This window comes from Rhinopithecus roxellana, chromosome 4, assembly GCF_007565055.1.
Source record: "Rhinopithecus roxellana isolate Shanxi Qingling chromosome 4, ASM756505v1, whole genome shotgun sequence".
In the NCBI taxonomy this organism is placed as follows: Eukaryota; Metazoa; Chordata; class Mammalia; order Primates; family Cercopithecidae; genus Rhinopithecus; species Rhinopithecus roxellana.
In genome coordinates this window covers 83,198,773-83,211,448 of record NC_044552.1, presented here as the reverse complement: position 1 = coordinate 83,211,448, position 12,676 = coordinate 83,198,773, and the positions used below count along the sequence as shown (strand labels likewise).

The 12,676-nt window shown below is 38.0% G+C and overlaps 1 non-coding gene across 1 annotated transcript; it reads right to left on the bottom strand.

The window, feature by feature from the left end:
- Nucleotides 1-12,031: 12,031 nt before the first annotated feature.
- On the bottom strand, nucleotides 12,032-12,138 carry LOC115897085. Its single transcript, XR_004057032.1, has one exon. It is a non-coding gene; the product is annotated as a U6 spliceosomal RNA (small nuclear RNA).
- Nucleotides 12,139-12,676: the final 538 nt, after the last annotated feature.

The following is a 12,676-nucleotide window of genomic DNA, read 5'->3' as shown; positions in this document are numbered from 1 at the left end:
AGAATAGAATAAACTAGGATAGAATGAATATTCTAGCTTGTCATTATATCTATACATGTATATATATGTATAATGATTATATGTATATCACTATATCGAAAAGTATTTCCATATGACTTAAAAAAGCTGTTTTTCCTACTCCCATACTCAACACTTCTGGACACCGACTTTTCCCCATACAACAACCGATTGATTCTCCAGTGGACACAACTGAGTGTCCTATAATTCAATTCAATTTGACACAATCTACCTGGAGTTAGAGTCCAATTCCCAGGTTAAGGGTTCAGTCCCAAAGACTGCCCCCACTGCAGATGCTAATTACATGTGGGCCTCTGGAACTTCTGACTGACTGGCTATAAATTGGAAGTAACCACTACTACCTCCTCAGGCTTGAGCATTTGCTACAGAGGCTCATGTAACTCAGGGGTGCACTTTATGTTTAACGGTGCATTATAAAGGATATTATAAATAACACAGATAAACAGCTAGATGGAAGAGATGCAGAGGTCAAGGTATGCAGGAAAAGGCAGGAAGCTTCTACAGCCTCTTGGAGCATGCCACCCTCCACGTCAGCAATCTAGAAGCTCCCAAACTCCATGCTTCAGGAAAGTTTATGAAGGCTTCATTATGTAGGCATGATTGATTATTAATTCAGTCTTCAGCCTCTCTTGCCTTCTGGGAGGATGAAGGGCGAGGCTGAAAGTTCCAGACTTTTAATCATGACTTAGACTTTCTGGTGACCAGTTCCCATTCAGGAGGCCACCAAGAGTCACCTTATTAGAACTCCCATCATCCAGGACATTCCAGAGGATTTAGGAGCTCTATACCAGGTGCTGCTGTCACTCAGGAAATTACAAAGGTCTTGGGAGCTCTGCACTAGGAACCAGGTCAAGGAACAAATATTAGAACAAAAGATTCTCCTAGCACCCAGGAAGTTCCAAAGGCTTAAAAGTTCTGTGTCAGGAACCAGGTCAAAGACAAACTATTAGAACAAAGATGAACCTAGCTCCCTGATTACTCAGGAAATTATAAGGGTTTTGGGAGCTCTGTGTCAGCAACTGGGGATAGAGATTAAATATATATACTTTTATTATGGTACAATTTCCTATTCCTTTAATAATAATCATGTCTTAATCATTATAACTATTATTCTTTCTTATAGAATGTACCTCTCTATCAGAACTTAGTCCATTATATCTAATGATAATTCTATATAATTATATGCATAGTAAAATATATAAGCAATTATAATTATATGACTATGATTAATATATACAACTGTATATGTAAATATCATTCATTATTCATTTATTTAAAGATAAAATACCTCATGTGTTCACACTGAAAATTCGAATTCAAATTTCAATGTTACTTAAACTCTTCTACCTTAACGTTCAAATCTCTTTTTGTCGGCAGCAAGAATCCTGGGTTGCTGTAATCCCAGCACTTTGGGAGGCCAAGGCGGGCGGATCACAAGGTCAGCAGATCGAGACCATCCTGGTTAACACGGTGAAACCCCGTCTCTACTAAAAATATAAACAATTAGCTGGGCGAGGTGGTGGGCGCCTGTAGTCCCAGCTACTCAGGAGGCTGAGGTGGGAGAAAGGCGTGAACCCGGGAAGCGGAGCTTGCAGTGAGCGGAGATTGCGCCACTGCACTCCAGCCTGGGCTACAGAGCGAGAGACTCCGTCTCAAAAAAAAAAAAAAGAATCCTGGCAGGCCAGGCGCGGTGGCTCAAACCTGTAATCCCAGCACTTTGGGAGGCCGAGACGGGCGGATCATGAGGTCAGGAGATCGAGACCATCCTGGCTAATACGGTGAAACCCCGTCTCTACTAAAAAAAATACAAAAAACTAGCCGGGCGACGAGGCGGGCGCCTGTAGTCCCAGCTACTCGGGAGGCTGAGACAGGAGAATGGCGTGAACCCGGGAGGCGGAGCTTGCAGTGAGCTGAGAGCCGGCCACTGCACTCCAGCCTGGGCGGCAGAGCAAGACTCCGTCTCAAAAAAAAAAAAAAAAAAAAAAAAAAAAAGAATCCTGGCTTGCAAGAACAAGAACAATGGGGATGATCGAATGTTTTGTCCATGTTGCACAAATCATTCTCAAAATAACACTATCAAAACTACTACCAGTATAATTACTGAAAAACTGTTTCAAATGTTTTTATATGATATTCTCAGTCTCTCCTTGTTTTTTATAATTATGCTGTATCTATATTGTCAGAGCATAGAGCCATTACCACACTCTATTCTTATGTTCTTCTTTTGTTCTTCATGTAAATATATACACAATGCCCACCATCCATCTTTATGTCAATATTTCTCTAGTAATTTTGGTTGTCCGAAGCTATTGTATACCCAACGAAGGATTCACAGAAGCAATATTTTTCAGTTCTGACTTCTGGGTAGCAGTTTGCTCCCTTTATACTTAAAAGACAGTTTGGTTGAATATAAAATCCTTGGCTTACTGTTTCTTTCCCTTCAACATTTTAAATGTGTTACTCTGTTCTCTTCCGGTATGAGAAATCGTTATTGAAAAGTCTGATAACAATTCATTTTTCTTTCCTTCATAAATTACTTGGTCTATGGCTCAAGCTATTTGTTCCAGGTCAATTTTTCCAGGTATACAATGTGCTCTCTCAATATGTAACTTCAAATTTTTCATTTGATGAAAGTTTTGGTGCATTATAATTAGGTGCTTCTTCTAACTTGTTTTGATTTTTCATTCATAGATTCCTAATTTTTATATAGATATATCAGATCTTCTTTAACTGTCTTCTGAATTGATCACATTCTTACTAATACTTTTCATCTCTTCCTTCATTTCCTTTGTCATTCCTTTCACTTTACCATCGTAACCATTTTTAAGTGTACAGTCAGTGGCATTAAGCACATTCACATCGTTGTGCAGTCAGCACCACCATCCATCTCCAGAACTCTTCACATCTCACAAAACTGAAATTTATACCCATCAAACAATGACTCTCCATTTCCATCTCTCCCACCTCAGTCCCTGGCACCTTCATTTTTTTTTTTATCTTTAAAAATTTCCTTCTTTTTATTTTCTATTTATTGTAAGTCATCACCGGTTGAGTCTATTTGCTCTTGTATTATACTTCTAGTTAGACAATTTCTGAACTGAATGTTTAATTTTATGTCTAATTCTTTATTGATTTCTACCACTTTATTTCTAAGGTTTTTTATTCTGGTTTATCTTTCAGATCTTCTATCTGTTTGCTGTTTTAAAAATATTATAGCTTTCCTTTTTGTGAGAGCATCTTTCTGGCATGCCTTTATTATTTATAGAAATTCTACTCTTTTTTTCTCCCTGCCCTATAATAAATTTGAATGTGATTTTAGCTCATTCTTTTCTGATGCTCATTTTTACACCAAATTAGATTTTCTGAAGTTTTAGAAAGGAAGCTTGGCTTATAATCATTTTGGGTTTTTTGCATTTAATGTCTCTAGACCACCCTCTTCTGGTTGTTTTTATAAAGTGTCCCATGATATGAATACTTAAATTCTAAGATTTTCTGGTTCTATTCTCCCTTACCACTTTTATCTGGACCTTATATTTCCTTGGTCTCTACTGTTCCTGACCTGCTCAGCTCAGATTCTCTTAACAATTTATTCTCTGTTTGGATCATAGCTTTGTCTTGGAGGGACCTTTGTTGGGTACCTTTGAGAGTGAGGGGAGCTCAGAATATTCAAGCTCCTTAGTCTTACCAACAGACACTTTCAATTTGGATCACTGAATTTTCCAGATAAATGCTTGTTGACTTCCTCGAAGTCAAGTTTGTCAGATATCCCATTGCTTCCTCTTGGACAGATGCTGACACTAAGTAAATCTTGTAGCTATTGGTGATTGCTTTGTCCAGCTAATTTTTGTATGTTTAGTAGAGATGGTGTTTCACCATGTTGACCAGGCTGGTCTCGAACTCCTGACCTCAAGTGATCCACCCACCTCAGCCTCCCAAAGTGCTGGGATAACAGGTATCCTTTACAATTTTGACGCTCCTTGCTCTAACGTTACAAAGTGCCTGAAGAAAATGGTACCTCATTTTCAAATAGTTATTAAAACTTTCCGATGTACAAGGTATATTGAGTTGGGAAATTAGAAAGTTCTGCTCTGAGATCAGGTGAAGTTGGCAGTAGCTTCTCCCAAATTCCCTCGTAGAACACACAGAACAACTAAGATTACAAAATAATTATGGGGCACAGACAACCCCACAAAACTAGGGACCAGGTATCCCCACAAATCCCAAATTATAAGCAACACTACACTACACTACAGCCTGGGCAACAGAGCCAGACCCTGTCTCAAAAGAAAAAATTTGTAAAGGAGGTGAAGTTAATTCTTGGTATCAATCCACCAACTTTCCTGATAGCCAGCTCCTCCTTCTGTGCTTCTGGTGGCGCTCCTTCCTCTTATCTTCTTTTTTAAAATTTTTTTTTTTTTCTTTTTGAGACAGAGTCTAGCTCTGTCTCACAGGCTGGAGTGCAGTGGCATAATCTCGGCTCACTGCAACCTCTGCCTCCCTTGTTCAAGTGATTGTCCTGCCTCAGCCTCCTGAGCAGCTGGGATTATAGGTACCCACCACCACGCCCAGCTAACTTTTGTATTTTCAGTAGAGAGGGGGTTTCGCCATGTTGGCCAGGATGGTCTTGATCTCTTGACTTCCTAATCCGCCCTCTTCAGCCTCCCAAAGTACTGGGATTACAGGCGTGAGCCACCACACCCAGACCTCATTTTCTTTTACTTTCCTCCTGAGGTATATTCCCCTCCTGCCCTCCCCGACCTATTTATACATTGTAGGACTCATTTTGCTAATGTTTGCTTAGATTTTTTTTTCTAAATTCATAAATTAGATTTTCCTTTCTCAAACTGTCCTTGGTTTGGTATAAAGATTATGCTCAAGTCTTATGATGACTTGTCAAGTGTCCTCTCTTTTTCTAGCCTCTAGAATAGTTTGTGTAAGATTGGAATTATTCATTCTTAGAATATTTGCTGGAATATTTTGGTAAAACAATTTGTGCCCGTATATTTTGAGTATGATAATTTTTAGCAACTGAATCAATTAATTTGAGGGGAATAAGAATATTAATATTTTCTATTTCTTCTTGAGTACATTTTTTGAGGCAGAGTTTCACTCTTATTGCTCAGACTGGAGTGCAATGGCATGATCCCGGCTCACTGCAACCTCCGCCTCCTGGTTCAAGCGATTCTCCTGCCTCACTCTCCCGAGTAGCTGGAATTACAGGCATGCACCACCATGCCCAGCTAATCTGTTGTATTTTTAGTAGAGACGGGGTTTCCTCATGTTGGTCAGGCTGATCTCGAACTCTCAGCCTCAGGTGATCCTCCTGCCTTGGCCTTCCAAATTGTGGGATTACAGGCGTGAGCCACTGCACCCGGCCCAGTTTTGCTGCTTCTATAGATATATCCCTCTTTCTATTTTTACCTTCTTTTTAAAAAATGTCTTGAATTCATCAGTAGTTTATCAAATGTATTCTTTTCAAATAATCAACTTTTGGCTTTGCTGGGCCTCTCTATTGCATGTTGGTATTCTATTTCATTAAATTCGTATTCTTTATTATTTTCATCTTTCTACATTTTCTGGGTTAATTTTGTTTTTTTTCTTAACTTTTGAATATAGATGATTAATTTTCCTGTCTTTCCTTCTTATCTAATGCAAGTGTTTAAGATTAAAACCTTTTCTCTGAGTATTGCCTTACCTGCATCCAACAAGTTATAATAAAATAATTTTTTCTTTTAATTCTAAATATTTTGATTTGTTATGGTATGTTTTTGACTCATGAATTACTTAGAACAGTTTCTTTCTTTCTTTTATTTTTTTAAAGAAAGTCTTGCTCTGTCACCTAAGCTGGGGTGCAGTGGCACAATCATGGCTCACTGTAGCCTTGAACTCCTGGGTTCAAGCAATCTTCCAGCCTCAATCTCCTGAGTAGCTGGGTTGGACCACAGATGCATACCACCACGCCTGGCTAATTATTTAATTTTTTTAGAAATGGGGTCTTGCTTTGTTACCCTGGCTGATCTCAAACTGGGCTCAAGTGATCGTCCTTCCTTGGCCTCCCAAAGTGCCGGGATTGTAGATGTGAGCCACTGTGCCCAGCCTAGAATAGTTTCTTAATTTTCAAATATATTGACTTTTTTTTCTGCTTATCTCTTTGCTATTGAATTCTAGAACGATTGTAATTTTGTCAGAGAATGTAATTCCTACGGTGCCAAACCTTTGGAATTTGTTGAGACTTGCTTCATGGTCTGATATGAATCAATTTGTATAAATGTTCCATGGGCCCTTGAAAAAAGTGAAATGTGTACTCTGCAGCTATTGGGTATAGTATTAACTTTATGTCCATTAAGTTCAGCTTGTTAATTCTAGTGTTGAAATGTTCTAATCTGCATTGAGTCTTTTGTCTGCATTAAAATAGCTCTGAAAGAATACATAGGAGACTAGTACATTGCTTTGAGAAAGGGAACCAGGTGGCCATGGAGGAATGCAGAGCTCTGTCCATTCCAGATAGCATTGTATCTCCACAGGCCTGGACCTTGCTATTACAGGAACTGCAAAGGAGACCCCCAGACCACCTCCTGATCCTGGAAAGACTCCCAATTGCTGACACATGACACTTCCAGCTCACTACAACAGTCTGACAAAGATAGTAATCTTATGAAGGGGGCTAAAATTGAAACTGATAGTATGTCTTTCCCTAAGAGAATGTCAGGAGTACACCACCCTTCCTCACACCCTTTTTTATCTCAATCAGTATGAACAGCTCAAGGTGGTGGGTCACATTCATTATCTTTGTACCTTTTTCATAAAATTCTGCACATCCACTCATCTGACCTAATCCCAAACACTGACCCACCCTAAAAACTTTCACTGCAACCTTGGAAACTCAGCCATGTATCAGCAAAATTGCTGGATCTTCAACGTCTCTTCAAAATGCTCCTCCAACCTCTTACTTTGACTGAAACCTGCCACCTCGCTTTGCATTCAAGTGTCACAAAGTTGCTATTTGTTTTCTCACACCCCTAGAGGGTCTGGAGCAGAATGGATGTCCTCATTATTGCTTCTAGTCCAGCACTCTCGAAGTGTGGTCTACAGACCAGCAACAACCACTCACCTGGGAGCTTGGAAACACAGAATCTCAAGTCCCACCTGCGAACTACTGAATCAGAATATGCATTTTAACGAGATCCCCCAGTGCTTTGCATCAACACTATAATCTATTTTCAAGCAGAACACTCAAAATAAAGAACAATCTGAAGCCCACAAAGCTACACCAGACATTGCTTCTGGTTTCTTCTATGACTGCCACTTGTCTGTCTCTCCCACTTCCTTCCTTAACTTCACACAGATTCTTGTTGTTCCTCAAACACTCCAGGATGTTCCTGCTTCAGGGACTTTTTATTTATAGCTTCCACTGTCTGAGACACTTTCCCATCAGTTAACCTCAAGCCCACTCCCATACTCCCTTCAGGCCTCTGCAGAACCCACTTCTCAGAGAGCCCTCCTTGATTGTCCTACATTAATACAGTAGCTGCCTACCTGCCCACAACTATCGCCTATTTTCTTTTACTTCAAATAGCTTTAATATGTATATATTGCTCATCTGTTTGTTTTATTCATTTATTATCAATCTCTTCCTTTATCTTTTTCTCTATCAGCACACACAACAATAAAAGAGCCACATCAGGAGAAACGTCCTCTATTTTTTTTGACTGCTGTTATTAGCGTGGAGAACATGTTTCCAGCATGGAAAACAATACCAGCATATTGTAAGTGCTCAATAAACTATTTCTTACAAGATAACAGATGAATGAGAAGCAAAGTTTAAAAAAAAGTTGTCACTGTATAATCGTATATACCTTCGAAATTTGAACGTGGGAACATTATTATCTGCTCATGAAAAGATTACTTAAATGTTTATTGTTGCCATCAGCAAAGATTTTAGTTATTTATTTTTTATTTTGTACTATTTTTATTGTTGCATTCTTACTGTTTTCCAAATATACACTTTTTACAGTTTTATTTTAGCTTCATGGGTACATGTATAGTTTATTCTACATGTACATTGCATGTCGTGGGGGTTTGGTAGACAGATTATTTCATAACCCAGGTAATAAGAATAGTACTCCTCCATGGGTACTTTTTCACTCCTCATCCTCCTCCCAACCTCCACCCTCGAGTAGGCCTTCGTGTCTGTTGTTCCCTTCTTTCTATCCACATATACTCAATGTTTAGCTCCTACTTATAAGTAAGAATATGCTATTTGGTTTTCTGTTCCTGTGTTTGTTCATTTAAGACAATAGCCTCCAGCTCCATCCATGTTGCTGCAAAGGACCTGATCTCATTCTCATTCTCACGATCTCATTCTTTTTTATGGTTGTGTAGTATTCTATGGTATATATGTACCATATTTTCTTTATCCACTCTACTGTTTATGGGAATTTAGCTTGACTCAATGTCTTTGCTATTGTGAATAGTGCTGCAGGGAACATTCACGTCCGTGTGTCTTTATGGAAGAATGATTTATATTCCTTTGGTCATAAAGCCAGTAATGGGATTGCTGGGTCCAATGGTAATTCTAGTTTGAGTTCTTTAAGAAATCACCAAACTGCTTCCCACAGTGGCTGAACTAATTTACACTCCCACCAGCAGTATATGTGCATTTTCTCCACAACCTTGCCAGCATCTGTTATTTATGCCAGCATCTGTTATTTTATGACTTTCTATTAATAGCCATTATGACTGATGTGAGCTTGTATCTCATTTTGATTTGCATTTCTCTAATGATCGGTGATGTTGAGCATTTTTTCATATGCTTGTTGACTGCATATATGTCTGCTTTTGAAAGGTCTGTTCATATCCTTTGCCCACTTTTTAATGGGGTTGTTTTTTGCCTGTGAATTTGTTTAAGTTCCTTGTAGATGCTGAGTATTAGATGTTTTTCAGATGCACAATTTGCAAATATTTTCTCCCATTCTGTGGGTGGCCTGTTTTTTTTTGCTGATGGTTTCTTTTTGCTGTGCAGAAGCTCTTTAGTTTACATAGGTACCATTTGTCAATTTTTTTGTTTTGTTGCAATTGTTTTTTGTGTCTTTGTCTTGAAATATTTTCTAGGTCTTATGTCCAGAATGGTATTTCCTAGGTTATCTTCCAGGGTTTTAATAGTTTTGGGCTTTACATTTAAGACTTTAATCCATCTTGAGTTGACTTGTATATAGTGAAAGGAAGAGGTCCAGCTTCAATCTTCTGCATATGGCTAGACAATTATCCTAGCACCATTTATTGAAAGGGAATCCTTCCCCTATTGCTTGTTTTTGTTTACTTTGTTGAGATCAGATGGTTGTAGTTGTGTGGCATTAATCCTGTGCTCTCTGTTCTGTTCCATTGGTCTATGTATCTGTTTTTATACCACTACCATGCTGTTTTGGTTACTGTAGGCTTGTACTGTCATTTGAAGTCAGATAATGTGATGCCTCAAGCTTTGTTCTTTTTGCTTAGGATTGCACTGGCTATTCAGGCTCTTTTTTCATTCAATATGCATTTTAAAATAGTTTTTTTATAGTTCTGTGGAGAATGTCATTGGTAGTTTGATAGGATTAGCATTGAATCTGTAATTGCTTTGCGCTGTATGGGAATTTTAACATATCAATTCTTTCTCTCCAAGAGCATGGATTGTTTTCCATTTGTTTGTGTCATCTTTGATTTCTTTGAGCAGTGTTTTGTAATTCTCATTGTAGAAATCTTTCACCTCCCTGGTTAACTCTATTCCTAAGTATTTTATTCTTTTTGCGGCTATTGTGAATGAGATTGTGTTCTTGATTTGGCTCTCAGTTTGAATATTGTTGGTGTGTAGGAATGCTACTGATTTTTGTACACTAATTTTGTATACTGAAATTTTGCTGAAGTTGTTTATCAAATCAAGGAGCTTTTGGGCTGAGACTATGGGGTTTTCTAGGTATAAAATCATATCATCTGCAAACAGGCATAGTCTGACCTTCTGTTTTCCTATTTGGATGCCTTTTGTTTGCTTCTCTTGCCTGATTGTTCTGGCTAGGACTTCCAGTACTATGTTGAATAGGAGTAGACAGAAAAGGTGTCTTATCTTGTTCTAGTTTTCAAGGGGTATGTTTCCAGCTTTTGCTCATTCAGTATAATGTTGGCTATGAGGTTGTCATAGGTGGTTCTTCTTTTTGAAGTAAGTTCCTTCAGTGTCTAGTTTGTTGAAGGTTTTTAACAGGAAGGGATGTTGAATTTTATGAAGTCTTTCAACATCAATTGAGATGATCATGTGGTTTTTGTTTTTTGTTCTGTTTATGTGATGAATCACATTTATTGATTTGCATATGTTGGACCAAACTTGCATCCCAGGGATAAAGCCTACTTGATTGTGGTGGATTAGCTGTTTCAGGTGCTGCGGGATTCAATTTGCTACTATTTTGTAGAGGATATTTGCATCTGTGTTCATCGAGGTTATTGGCCTGAAGTTTTCTTTGTTGTTGGGTCTCTGCCAGGTTTTGATATCAGGATGATGCTGGTCTCTAGAATGAGTGAGGGAGGAGTCCCTCCTCCTCAATTTTTTGAAACAGTTTCAGTAGTAATGGTACCAGCTCGCCATTATACATCTGGTAGAATTGGGCTGTGAATCTTTTCGGTCCTAGGCTTTTCCTGGTTGGTAGGCTTTTTATTACTGACTCAGTTTCAGAACTCATTATTGGTCTGTTCAAGGATCCCATTTCTTTCTGATTCAATCTTGGGAGGTTGTATGTTTCCAGGAAATTGCCCATTTCTTCTAGGTTTTCTAATTTGTGTGCATAGAGGTGTTCATTGTTGTTTCTGAGATTTTTTATTTTTTATTTTTGTATTTTTGTGGGGTCAGCGGTAACATACCCATTGTCATTTCTGATTGTGTTTATTTGAATCTTCTCTCTTTTTTTCTTTACTAGTCTAACTAGAACTCTTATTTAATCATCCAAAGAACAAATTCTTGGATTTGTTAAACATCTTTTGTATGGTTTTTCACATCTCAATTTTTTTCAGTTCAGCTCTGATTTTGGTTATTTCTTTTCTTCTGCTAACTTTGGGGTTGGTTCCTCTAGGTGTGATATTAGGTTGTTAATTTAAGATCTTTCTAACTTTTTGATGTGGGCATTTAGCACTATAAACTTCCCTCTTAACACTGCTTTAGCTGTGTTCCAGAGATTCTGATATGTTGTATCTTTGTGCTCATTCGCTTCAAATAATTTGATTTCTGCCTTAATTTCTTTGTTTACCCAAAAGTCATTCAGGAGCCGGTTGTTTAATTTCCATGTCATTGTATGGTTTTGAGTGATTTTCTTAGTATTTATTTTTTATTTTTATTGTGCCATGATCCAAGAATTGTTTGGTATGAATTTGGTTTTTTGAATTTGCTGAGAATTGTTTTATGACCAATTGTGGTCGATTTTAGAGTATATGCCATGTGCAGACGAAAAGAATGTACATTCTGTTGATTTGTGGTAGAGAGTTCTGTAGAGGTCTGTTAGGTCCATTTGATCAAGTGTCGAGTTCAGGTCCTGAATATCCTTGTTAGTTTTCTTTACTGATGATGTGTCTAATACTATCAGTGAGATGTTGAAGTCTCCCACTATTGTTGTGTGGTTGTCTACATCTCCTCATAGGTCTCTAAGAACTTCCTTTATGAATCTGGGTGCTCCTGTGTTGGGTTCACATATTTTTAGGATAGTTAGTTCTTGTTGAATTGAACCCTTTATCATTATGTAATGCACTTCTTTGTCTTTTTTTTTTTTTTATCTTTGTTGGTTTAAAGTATGTTTTGTCTGAAATTGGAATAGCAACCCTTGCTTTTTTCTGTTTTTCATTTCTTTGGTAGATTTTTCTGCATCCCTTTACTTTGAGCCTATGGATGTCATTGGATGTGAGATGGGTCTCTTGAAGACAGCATCCATTGAGTTTTGCTTCTGTATCTAACTTGTCTCTCTGTGCCTTTTAATTAGGAAAAAATATGAAATGCTTCATGAGTTTGCATGTCATTCTTGTGCAGGGGCCAAACTAATCTTTTCTGTATTGCTCCAATTTTAGCATATGTGCTGCCAAAGCAAGCACTACCGAAATGGTTTTTAAAGTTGCCCTAACATCCCCTGCTTCACTCTATTCGTTCACAAAGGAAGATGTGCTCCTTCTCTGGTTGAAAGACTACTCATCAAAATAGAATCTTTATCACACTTTCTTCTGACTTCACATAAAATTGGCTCCAGCAACATTCCCTCACTCCCCTTTATTTCCACTTAAACCTTTAAATGTAGTCAGTCTTTAAATGTAGTCAGGATTCTCCTTCAGAGAAAACAAGCAACCTGCCTAAAACAGACTATCCATTCATTCTCATCCGAGTCTCTTCTAAGTGTTGACTACACATCATGCCATTCATGTCTCAATTTATTGCATTATGCCCTTGTTCCCACTAACCCACTTAACTTAAACTAACCCACTATTATCTCCTAGTTATTAGATACAATTTCTGGTTTTAATCTCACTGGACTTCTCTGTGCTCTCACAATTTCTATGACATGGTATTGTCCTATTGTCCCCTAGATTTTTATCTTTCATTCTCATCCTTTTTCATTGACTCTTAAATGTTATGGTT